Source organism: Mustela putorius, unplaced genomic scaffold, assembly GCF_011764305.1.
Source record: "Mustela putorius furo isolate JIRA1106 unplaced genomic scaffold, ASM1176430v1.1 tig00003929_pilon_pilon_pilon, whole genome shotgun sequence".
Classification (NCBI taxonomy): domain Eukaryota; kingdom Metazoa; phylum Chordata; class Mammalia; order Carnivora; family Mustelidae; genus Mustela; species Mustela putorius.
In genome coordinates, this window is record NW_025422074.1 from 186066 (window position 1) to 198467 (window position 12402).

Genomic DNA, 12402 nt, shown 5'->3' on the forward strand with positions numbered 1-12402 from the left:
AAGAAGACATCTAAATGGACAACAAACACATGAAGAAATGCTGAACATCCACTGGCATCAGGGAAATACAAATCTAAACCATAATGAGATACAACTTCATACCAGTCAAAATGACTAAAATAAAGACTTCAGGAATCGACAGACATTGGCAAGGACATAGAGAAAGGGGAACCCTCCTACACTGTTGGTGGGAATGCAAGCTGGTGCAGCCACTCTGGCAAACAGTATGGAGGTTCCTCAAAAAGTGGAAAATAGAGTTACCCTACAACCCAGCAATCGCACTACTGTGTATTTACCCCAAAGATACCAATGTAGTTAGCCAAAGGGGCACATGCACCCTAAGGTTTATAGCAGTAATGTCCATAATACCAAACTATGGAAAGGGCCTAGATGTCCATCAGCAGATGAATGGATAAAGATGATGTGATTGATATATCTATATTATCTATATCTATATCTATATCTGTCATCTATCTGTATCTATATCAATATCTATATCTGTATTTATGCACTTACACACATGCACACACACACATATTATGCAGCCATTAAAGAACGAAATCTTGCATTTTCAATGACATGGCTTAAACTAAGGGGTATTATGCTAAGAGATATAAGTCAACCAGAGAAAGACAACTATCATTTTATCTCGCTGATGTGTGGAATTTGAGAAACAAGACAGAGGATTATGGGAGATGAGAGGAAAAATGAAATGGGATGAAACCTGAGAAGGAGACAAACCATAAGAGACTTTTAATCTCAGGAAAAACCTGAGGGTTGCTGGAGTGGTGGGGGGATGGGAGGGATAAGATGACTGGATGATGGACATTGGGGAGGGTATGTGCTAAGATGAGTGATGTGAATTGTGTAAGACTGATGAATCACAGGCCTGTACCCCTGAAACAAATAATGCATTATATGTTCATAAAAAAAGACTTAAAGGATGTGAGGGCAATATGGCTACAACGTCTGTCACCCCACTGATCGCCAAGGTTAATTCGGTCGATCTGGCTGGCTAGGCGGGTGTCCCCTTCCTCCTTTACCACTCCATGTACATCCCTCCCAAAGCCGCACACTCCATCGAAGAGGATGACCTTCCCTGATAGAGGAGAGGACCATTCTTTGGTCAAGGGTGTAGGAGTAGCTGTGCTCCCCTGCTAGAACCTCCAAACAAGCTCTCAAGGTCCATTTGCAGGAGAATGTAGGGTAGTCAAGCTTCAAAGACCCCAGACACACCCAAATGAGGCTGTGCAAGTGCAGTCTGCCTTAAAAAAAAAAAAAAAAGACAAAAACAAAGAGTCAATAAAGTAAGAAACTAATTGAAAAGAAAATAAAAGAAAAAAGAAAAGGAAAAATTTTAAATGAAAGATAAACAAATCATGAGAAAAAACCCTTAAATTCTCTATATTATTTTCCTCTAGTCCTAGAGTTTTGTAGTCCTGTGCACTCTGTAAACTTGCTGTTCCCTGTTGTTTCATCTGGTGTTCTGGGGAAGGGGCCTGCTGCCCTGAATCTCAGGTGCCTTTGCCTGGGTGGAATTGCACATTCCCTTGTCAGGGGGCCAGACTGAGCTGCTACTGATTGCTCTATGTGGCTTTTGTTCCCCATAGGTGTTCTGTGTCTCTCTAGAGGATGAAAACAAATAAGGCCTTGCCCGATCTTGAGTCCCAGTGACAAGAGATGGCAGTCCCCTCTCTTCACTAAACCCTCAGGGACAAGTGGTCTTCACTTTTGTGTGTGCCAAAATCTAAAGTCTCCTGTAGTGTGTGCTTGCATGGATCATCCCAGCAGAAGGCAAAAGCTCCCTGAATTTCTGTCCTTTGTAGGGTCCCCACACAGAGAGTGGTCACCCGGTCATGCACTCCTCCATGCTGTCCTTCCTGGGGAAGGCATATGGCTACAAGTTTTCTGTCCTTTGCAGTACCCCTACACTCTGAGGGGGTTGCCCAATTGTGCACATTCCCGTGCCATCCCTGCTGGAGGAAGTCACGGGGCTGCCACTTTTCTGTCCTTTGCAGGACGCCTGCATGAGTGCTGTCACCAGATCATGCTGCAGTTCATGGTTTATGGCAAACCGAGTTGAGGGTCCTCTCCCAGGTTTTCTGACCCTCACTGCTTTCTTCATTCCAATGCTTAGGAACTCTGTCTGCTCATGCAACCCTGTTCTTTCTGTGACCCTGGAGATTCTAGACCATACTGTCACAGCTAGGATTCTGCCCTGCTTCCAACCTGAGCACCTTTCAGGCATGGATGTCTCTCATTGGAGCCGATTTATAAAGGTTCTAATATTGGGCTCTGGGGCTATATCACTTTCTAGTAGCTAGTTTATAGAGGCTCCCTTCCTCAACTGATTATCTTCTGAGATAACCCCTCTGATTATCCAGACCTTTTACTTTGCAAAAAGTGGTCACTTTTTGGTTTGTAGAATTCCAGCAATTTTTTTTCCCTTACATCTCAGTTTGAATTCATAGGTGTTCAGAATGATTTAATAATTATCTACCTAAATTCAGGGGACCAGATAAAACGAGGTCCCCTATTCTCTGCCATCTTGCTTCCCTCCCCAAAATGCAAATTCTATAATCCATGCAAGAAGAGGAGGTGACTTATATCATACATAATGAATTTAACAGATTTTGCTCAATATGTTTGGTGTCAACAATGGAAGGACTCCATAAAGCCTTGGGTCTAAAGCCTTGGGTCACACATTGTGGAACACAGCTTTGGGTCACATATTGTGGAACACAGCTTTCCCTTCCCTATATTTCTGTAAACTAAGTCACCATCCACCACACACAATCACTATCTTAGTGTTCATAAACACAAGTTTCCAATTTCACATCAGGTATTAGCAATCCAACCAACCCAAACCTCCTTCAGCAAAAAATAATGATTGATCAGAACTATCAAGATCTTACGGCACCTGGGTTGCTCAGTTGCATCTGACTCTTGATTTCAACCCAGGTCACGATCCCTGGGTTGTAAGATTGAGTCCTGTGGTGGCTCCATGGTGGGTGTGGAGCCAGCGTAGGATGCTCTCTCTCTCTCTGTCTCTCACTGACTCCGTGTTCCTTCTGTCTCAAAACACCAAACCAAAACAAAACAAGAAAAAAAAATTACTGTTCTCAGCAGCAACTAATATGGGCACCCAAAGCACCTTCACACCACTGTATAAGTGGATCCTCCAGCACAGGGAATTTCTTCAGCTCTAACAATAAAGAAAAGCTCTAAAGATGCAGAGCATCACTATTAGGAGAAAAGGTAGTTGCTGGAACTGACACTTCTATAGAGTCAGGGACTGCATGAGATGTGGAGGGAGCAGCTTCCTAGTGAGTCTGAATTCACTTTTGCACCTGGGAAACCCAGGTACTGAGAAGAGATGAGGGGGATACCTTAAAAGGAATGCAGGTCAAAGGACTGTAAGTCTGTATTATTGCCATAACGTTGCTATAGACTTACTGATAAACATCATTCTTTTTTCTTATTTATTTTTATTTATTTTCAGCATAACAGTATTCATTGCTTTTGCACCACACCCAGTGCTCCATGCAATACGTGCCCTCTCCAATACCCACCACCTGGTTCCCCCAACCTCCCACCCCCCGCCCCTTCAAGCCCCTCAGATTGTTTTTCAGAGTCCATAGTCTCTCATGGTTCACCTCCGCTTCCAATTTCCCTCAACTCCCTTCTCCTCTCTAACTCCCCTTGTCCTCCATGCTATTTGTTATAGCAAATATCATTCTTTTGACTCTCTGTATGTATTTATGTGTAAAGCCACTGTTATGCCCAAATTCTGAGACCCCCAAAGACGACCACCAGAGTCCTGAGTCAAAGCCAAACAGCAAGGGTCATTTATTACGAGTTCAAACCTGGACCTCTGCGCACTCATTGCTGGTGACACTAAGAGGTCCCAAGCTCGGGAACACAACACCTTTTATACACTATTTTTGGGGAGGCAGGGACTTAGCATACATCATAGTATCTTGTAAAAAATCGCCACATACCACGGGAAAATCAAAAGGCAACTCTATAATATGACTGGCGCGCTATAGAGCGGGAAAAGGCTGGGAACAGATGATTGGTTGGGTCAAAGGGCTGTCGTTCTTCAAACTGCTTGGTTGGCACTGCTAGGGTATGTGTCACCTCAGGATTGGCTGGGGTCTCCCTGTCAAGCTGCGGGGTGCCAGATGTTTATTATCTCTTGCACCCAGAGCTGGGGGTCCGGGAGCAGTCATTCTGTCATGTCCCATTCTGGGTGGGGGTTTCTCTGGCGCCAGATGGCTGTTATCTCTGGACCCAGAGCCGGGTGGGGGTCTGGGAGCAGCCATTCTGCCAGGTTCAGTTCTGGGCGGGGGAAGTGTGGTTACAGAGTGTCTATAGAAAGTCTGCTGGTATTTCTCCATCTCCTCATGGGTTAGCAAGTGAAGGTACAGAAGCAGAAATAGCGCTTAGGTGTATAATGGTTATAATTTTATTCCCTACGCATCTCACCACAACATTATTTTCCATACATATCCACTCCCTCACTGCATACTACAACAAAGGATGCTTCTGTTCAGAGACCCAATGGAGTAGTGTGTAAGCATTTTTGAGGCATAATTTGAAAACACCATAGAGGCTTACTCATCTCAACAAAGTATTCCGTACCCCTGAAAATATAGGGACTATTTTCAGCCCCTTGCAGATCTGACATCACAGATAATAAATCTTGGAGTGGGCCTAGGGTGTGTGGACACTGTATCACAGAAGAGTGGCAGCTCTTTTCCTATCCATTCAACACCTCCAAGTACATGCTTGGAAAGGAGGAAGACATATATTTCCTTTGTCTCTCACCCACAGAAGGTGTCAAAGGTAACAATTCTCCAGGATGGTTAGCATCCTCTTATAGCATCCAATAACTCATGATTTTCTGTTAAAACTTGGATGTAATAATACCTTGCTTTACTAACTACTTCTTGTTACTTGAAAAAAGATGCAAAATTCAAATAAAACAAAAACACTTATTTGGGGTCTTAGAATTGCAATTCAGGAACATAGATTCAGGTAGTAACCCAAATTGTGCCCCTCTAGGGAATAAAAAAAATTAAGGGTTTTTAAAACAACAGAGGATGCTTATATATGTTGTTAAAAATGATTGGTTTTGGTGGTAGAAAACTAATCTCACCTGAACAGAATTGGTTCTCCGATGGCTAGAGCCATCATTGAGCAAATGTCCGTTACTGCTGCAACTTGCAGATGTTTCTGCAGAGCCCCTGGAATATTCCTGGTTTGATCCTGTTCAAAAGTTCATTTTTCCAACCAGTGAGGACATGTGTAAGGCCGACCTCCTTAATGACCTTTGGCTCCATTTTAAAACCTCTTAACATAAGTGACCCCATTTCTTTTTACCTCAAATACATTTCAACAGACGAGAAATCATATTTTCAGCATAATTTTATTTTAAATATAAAAAAGACCCAGGACACTTTAAGCTACTAAAATTATATCCTACAGCTATCAAGTCATAAGCAATACTTATTTGTTTCTTCCCTAATGATTCCTTAATTCTAAATTTTATTAACATCAGGTTATTGTTTATAATGCAAAAACAGGAATGAACAGAATAGTAAAAATTTCTAATTCCTGTACCTCTTTCAGTAAAATGTGTATTTAGAAGCTGAGGGTTACTGTATTATCATTGCTATTTTGAAATCAGCTGGACAAAAATAGGAACCAATGTTCTACTAACACAAGTTCTATAAAAAGATCATCCTAGCTTCACAACTGATACAGTCACATTTTAATTAAAATAACTAATTTGGCCTAACCAAAAATGTTAGTAATTTTCTAGCTTAAATTCAATTAGTTTTAGTTAATAGTAGAAAGCCTAGATACCAAACTTGGCTGTTTAAAAGTATAGCAAGTATGCCTAGAGGTCAGTGTGCTCAGTGCCTGTCATGCTTACTGCACACAACAGGCACAAGTTGATGTGTGTGGATGGGATGATGGAAGAGTAGATGAGGAGTGGACAGAACCAATTGAGCCAGCAAGAAGGAAGGAAAAGCAGGAGGTGAGAAGGAAGACCCAGAGAGTCCCTAAATCCAAGCTCTACCCATAATATGATACAGAGAATAAGTATGGAGACATGCAGATGATGGCCATTTAGGTCCATCTGGTAAAGATAGGAGAGGATTATGTTACGTGAAGTAAGACAAACAGAGAAAGTCAATTATCATATGATTTCACTTATTTATGAAACATACAAAGAATAGCATGGAGGACATTAGGAGAAGGGAAAAATGAAGGGGGAGAAATTGGAGTGGGAGACGAGCCATGAGAGACTATGGATTCTGGGAAACACACTGAGGATTTTAGAAGGGAGGGGGTGAGGGGGATGGGTGAGCCTGATGATGGGTATTAAGGAGGGCAAGGATTGCATGGAACACTGGGTGTAGCATGCAAACAATGAATCTTGGAACACTACATCAAAAACTAATGGTGCACTGAATGGTGACTAACAAACATAACACAGTGGCAGCGGAAATGGGAGTTCAGTCAGTCAGCCCTTTAGATGCTAAAGCAGGAAAGACAAGTAAGTAGTGTGTTCTAAGAGGGTCTGTACTGTGTCAGCCAGCATCATTGGCCTGCTAGGACCTCCATGCCTGCTGGGATCAGGCTGGTTTCCCAAATCTGCAGAGTCACCATGGTGGAAAAGGCTGACTCCCAGAAAATCTTTCTGCGGTGGCAGCTTTAAGACATCGCAGTTACTCCCCACTTGGACTGGCTCCCTGATGAAGTTCTGAGCATTGGATAATCAAGACCCATAGATGTCTCCTACTGGAGAATATCTCAAATCATCCTGCAAAGCCCTGCTCTGACAAGGCAGTCCAGAGCCCTCCAGGTGTGTCTTCAGGAGCAAGAATATCCACATTTGTGCAGATTAGCTCTTGGAATGAGGCAGTGGCCAGGAACACCCCAATAGTCAACTACTGGAATCCAGCCTTTCCCTTCAGATACCCTGGTTCAAATTACAGATTCTTCTGAACTGTGTCACCCATGGATGTGTGGTCTTGTACTCTGTCAGTTGGTCTTTGGCTCTTGGGCCCCCCAGGCATTTTGGGCTCAGGCTCGACCCCAAAACTGCATAGCATCCAGGGTAGTCAGAGCCTACTCCCCCAACATCTTCCTGAGGTGCTGATAATTTTAAATTGAGGACTGTCAGTCCCCATTGGGACTGGCTGCCTGATAGTGTCCTGGGATCACCAGTAATCAAGTTTCTTGTGAAGGATACTCTAGCCAGTTGACTGGGCTGATGCTGGGAAGACAGGACAACTTCCTCCATCTCTTCCTTCAGGGGGACTATGCACATTTGTGCAGAGTACAGCTTGCAGTTAGGCATACACTGGGTCCTGAAAGAACTGAATCCTGTGACTGGGCTTTGCAGACCCTTGTCTTTATGGATTCCTGACAGCACTAATATACACAGCAGCATATGCCCAACACACATACCTTCAGCAGATCATGGGTGTCAGGGCCCTCCATGCCTGGGGAATTAGTGCCTGTCCCCAAATGATGGTAGAGTCTAGAAGATAGTGGGAGCCCACCCCCATAAATCATTCTGAAGCAGCAGTTGCAAACTGGTGAGTCAGTCCTCATTTGAAGCTGTTGCCTGTTTAGGATCCAGGGCTTCCAGGTCTCTATTACTGGAGGAGTAACTGGCCAGTGGTCCTGCCCCTTGTTGACTAGGATGTCCACTGTCCTCCAGATTTCCCTTCAGGGGAATGGGCACACTCTTTATTATGTTAAAACTTGGTGCTTGCAAATAGGCATAGCAGCTAGCCACCCAGTCCTGAGCTGGCTAGTCAGAGCTGAAGTGGGAGATCCTGACCTTCCAGGTTATAAAAGTGTTTCACGAGTTCACACAGGCCCATATTTGTGCCTCAGTCACATGGGAAGGGTGAGCCCTACCTCAATAAAATAAAAGTGATCTCTCAGTTCCTGTGATGTCCATGGATACCTTCACCTTCTCCTAGGCCATGGGAAAGGGACAGAGACCTTGGTTCTAATCCTGGGCTTGCCACTAACCAGCCACATGACTCTGGCTGGATCCTGTAAAGACCTATTTTAGCCAGAACACTTTCCATCCAGGTTAAAAAATAACCATGCTGTTTAACCCTTAAACTGTCCCTGCCCCTTGCCCCGGTGGGACTTACCCAAAACAAGTCCTGGAAACAAGCCACAGGTAACAAAACCCAAATACAAGGGTGAGTATGCCAGGTGGAGACATCTGATCAGTGTGGGGTGGGGGGCTGCATACTGTCTCCCTAGTTACCAAGGAGTATGGGCCCTGCCCTTTGGGAGCCTTTTGGGCACCAATTCTGACCAAGGTGATAGGCTAATTCAAATATCTACTAGGGTAAATTGTAATTCAATTGGTCACTTATGTATGACCTAGCATGACTATGCAGCTTTATCTGTGTGTTACAATTTCATTGGCCATCTGTGCGTGGCCAGGCCCAACCACATGGCCTTTGCCCTTAAAAGCTAGTCTTTGAAACAGAGAGAGGTCGCCCTCTCTGGTTGGTCAGTTTGATTCTTGATGCTTGGCACAAAATAAAGCTTTGCTTGACCTATCCTTTGTATCAGTCTTGCTCCTTAAATCATGGACCCATTATTGGGAGAACTAACAGATCCCAGGCTCTGCAAGCCCCTGCCCCTCATCTGTAAGAGGTGGTACTAGACTTAGGGGGTATCCAAGCTCCATGATGATGTGGCCCCTCCCTCTCCTCACTAAGTAAATGGGACATGGCTGAACAGGGGACTTTCCTGCGTGATGTTCCCTCCTTCCTACAACAAGCTGTTTCTACATGTGCATGTTTCATATTAAGTTTTCGGTTCCTGGGAGGTCATAGAAGTCATCATTTTGCTCTGAAGTGAGCTGGGGAGCGCACTGGTCCCTGAACAGAGAGTGGTGGGATCTGGCCACCTCTTGTGCAACAGCTCTGAGCAGGGCCATCACCAGCCCTGCTGGTGGGGAACATTTGCCTCTAACCTGGTGGCACCAGTGACTCCTCAGGACAGCAGCACCTCCCCTCAGCTCATCCTCCTGACAGGCTCTCCCTGCGCCCATGGCTCTGCCATAGCCCAGTGCTCAGTGCAGCTCAGAGAGGCCCCGGCAAGGCCAGATAATGGACTCTCACCTTGTAGTTTTGTCTTCCAGTGAAGTCAGTGAGGGTTCTGCTGTGCACCCTAGGCTTGTGACCCTTGGCTACCAAGAGCCACATGAAAAGTGGAGTCACCAGAGCTGCTTGAAGCAGCAGGAAGAATGGGCTTTCCCCCATTTGTGTAGCTCCCAATCTGTTGCAGAGATGTGAGACCATTCCTCCACAGTTGCTACAGGGTCAAGGGACACCAGAGACATTGCCCCATGAGGGGTGTTAAAATCAGAAAGCCTTTCCTGCAGTTAAGAGACATCATCAGCCAAGGACAGGTTGGCTTGGCACTGAGCAAAACATGCATGTTTGTAGAGGACCTCCTGACGCTGCTTCCACATGGCCAGTGGCCTGGGAACTAACACCAGCATTTTCTTGCCTCAGCATCTATCCTCAGCTGGTCAACCCAGGTTGAAAAAGCACACTGCTTCCCTCAAATAGGGCACATGGTCCCAACACGGGAGTTCCTTGGCAGGTCTAAATCACATGATGATGGACAGTGGTGCTCTGAGGGACAGTGGGGCTCAGCCAGCCCTACTGTCAGATCACCACCTACCCTGGGCCAGCTCAGCTAAGCCTCTGTCATGCTGGGTGTCAGTCTACACTGCAGCATCTGAGTGCTCTGAAGTCACATAGCTTCCCAGATGTCATCTCATGCTTAGTCTACCACCTCCCATTTTGATTCCATTATGATCTCCAAAGTGTGCTGACCTCACTCTAAATATGCTATCTCATTTTATCATCCTCACTCTTCTCTGGAAAACTGGAACAAGTGGCCAAACCAAGACATTGAAAGTCTTGTGAAACCAAACCAAGGATCACTTTCAAGTGGCACCTGAGAGGCTTAGCCTATGTCTTATGGCACTGTAGGAAGTGTGTGTATATAAATGCATGACATTTATTCATTGTGTTGCTCTAGTGATGTATTGAAGCCAGCATGAGGTGGACATGGTCAGTGAGAGGAAGTGAAAAATCTTGATAGTGGCTATTGAAGCAAATGTGAATAAAGAGAGGCTCTTAGATGTGGGACCTTAGGGCCAGCAGTGAGGATTATAGAAGCTGCTTCCTGGGCCCCACTCCCAAGTGATTTAGTTGACTTGGGGCCCTGGACTCTGTGCTTTTTAAAGAAACACCCCAAGTGATTGTAATATAGGTGGGCTATGGACCACAGTTTCTAAAATATGCTTATATAACTTTGAATTAAACATATAAATAATGTTTTTTTAAAGAATTTATTTATCTATTTAACAGACAGAGATCACAAGTAGGCAGAGAGGCAGGCAGAGAGAGGAGGAAGCAGGCTTCCTGTGGAGCAGAGAGCATGATGCAGGCGTCGATCCCAGGAACCTGGGATCATGACCTGACCTGAAGGCAAAGTTTTTAACCTACTGAGTCACCCAGGCACCCCATAAAGTTGTTATAAAGGAGAAAATTTATCAGCAAAATATATGTCATTTCATAAATGTTGACATGGTGATTTAAAATATTCCTTAGGGGAGGGAGGAGTCAAGATGGCGGAGAAGTAGCAGGCTGAGACTACTTCAGCTAGCAGGAGATCAGCTAGATAGCTTATCTAAAGATTGCAAACACCTGCAAATCCATCGGTAGATCAAAGAGAAGAACAGCAATTCTAGAAACAGAAAAACAACCACTTTCTGAAAGGTCGGACTGGCGGAGAAGTGAATCTAAAGCAACGGGAAGATAGACCCCGGGAGGAGGGTCCGGCTCCCGGCAAGCGGCTGAGCAACAGAGCACAAAATCAGGACTTTTAAAAGTCTGTTACGCTGAGGGACATGGCTCCAGAGGCTAAAATGGGGTGAAGCCCACGCAGGGGCAGCATGGCCTCAGGTCCCGCAGGGTCACAGAAGGATTGGAGGTGTCTGAGTGTTGCAGAGCTTGCGGGAATTAGAACGGGAAAGCCGGCTACAGAGACAGAGCCGACAGTAAGATCACAACTCAGGGTTACCTTGAACCAGCCACAGGCTCAGTGAGCTCGGAGCGCGGCCGGAGGTCAGGCAGACGGGAGTTACTGGGCGCTGTTCTCTGAGGGCGCACTGAGGAGTGGGGCCCTGGGCTCTCAGCTCCTTCAGGCCGGAGACCAGGAGGCCACCATTTGTATTCCCGTCCTCCAGAACTCTACGGAAAGCGCGCAGGGAACAAAAGCTCCTGAAAGCATAGCCTAGCGGATTACTCAGCCCCTGGTAAGGGCGGTGCAATTCCGCCTGGGGCAAAGACACTTGAGAATCACTACTCTAGGCCCCTCCCCCAGAAGATCAATGAGAAATCCAGCCAAGACCAAGTTCACCTACCAAGGAGTGCGGTTTCAAGACCAAGCAGAATTCCAGAGGAGGAGAAAGCAAAGCACAGAACTCATCACTTTCTCCCTGTGATTTTTTAGTCTTGCAGTTAATTTAATTTTTTTCTTTTTCATTTTTTTCTCTTCTTCTGGTAATTTTTTTTTAACTTTTACCCTTTTCTTTTTTAACGTTTTTAACTAGTTTATCAAATATATATATTTTTTCTATTTTATACTTTTCTTTATTCGTTTTCTTTTATTAATTCTTTTCTTTTTTTTTTTTTTTTTCTTTCTTTCTTTTTGAACCTCTTTTTATCCCCTTTCTCCCCCCTCACGATTTGGGATCTCTTCTGATTTGGTTATCAGCACCACGCTCTAACCAACTGAGCTAATCAGCCAGCTGTATTCTGATTTGGTTAAAGCATATTTTCCTGGGGTTGTTGCCACCCTTTTAGTATTTTACTTGCTCCTTCATATACTCTTACCTGGACAAAATAACAAGACGGAAAAATTCACCACAAAAAAAAAAAAAAAAGAAAAAGAGGCAGTACCAAAGGCTAGGGACCTAATCAATACAGACATTGCTAATATGTCAGATCTAGAGTTCAGAATGACAATTCTCAAGGTTCTAGCCGGGCTCAAAAAAGGCATGGAAGATATTAGAGAAACACTCTCGGGTGACATAAAAGCCCTTTCTGGAGAAATAAAAGAACTAAAATCTAACCAAGTTGAAATCAAAAAAGCTATTAATGAGGTGCAATAAAAAATGGAGGCTCTCACTGCTAGGATAAATGAGGCAGAAGAAAGAATTAGTGATATGGAAGACCAAATGACAGAGAATAAAGAAGCTGAGCACAAGAGGGACAAACACCTACTGGACCATGAGGGGAGAATTCGAGAGATAAGTGACACCATAAG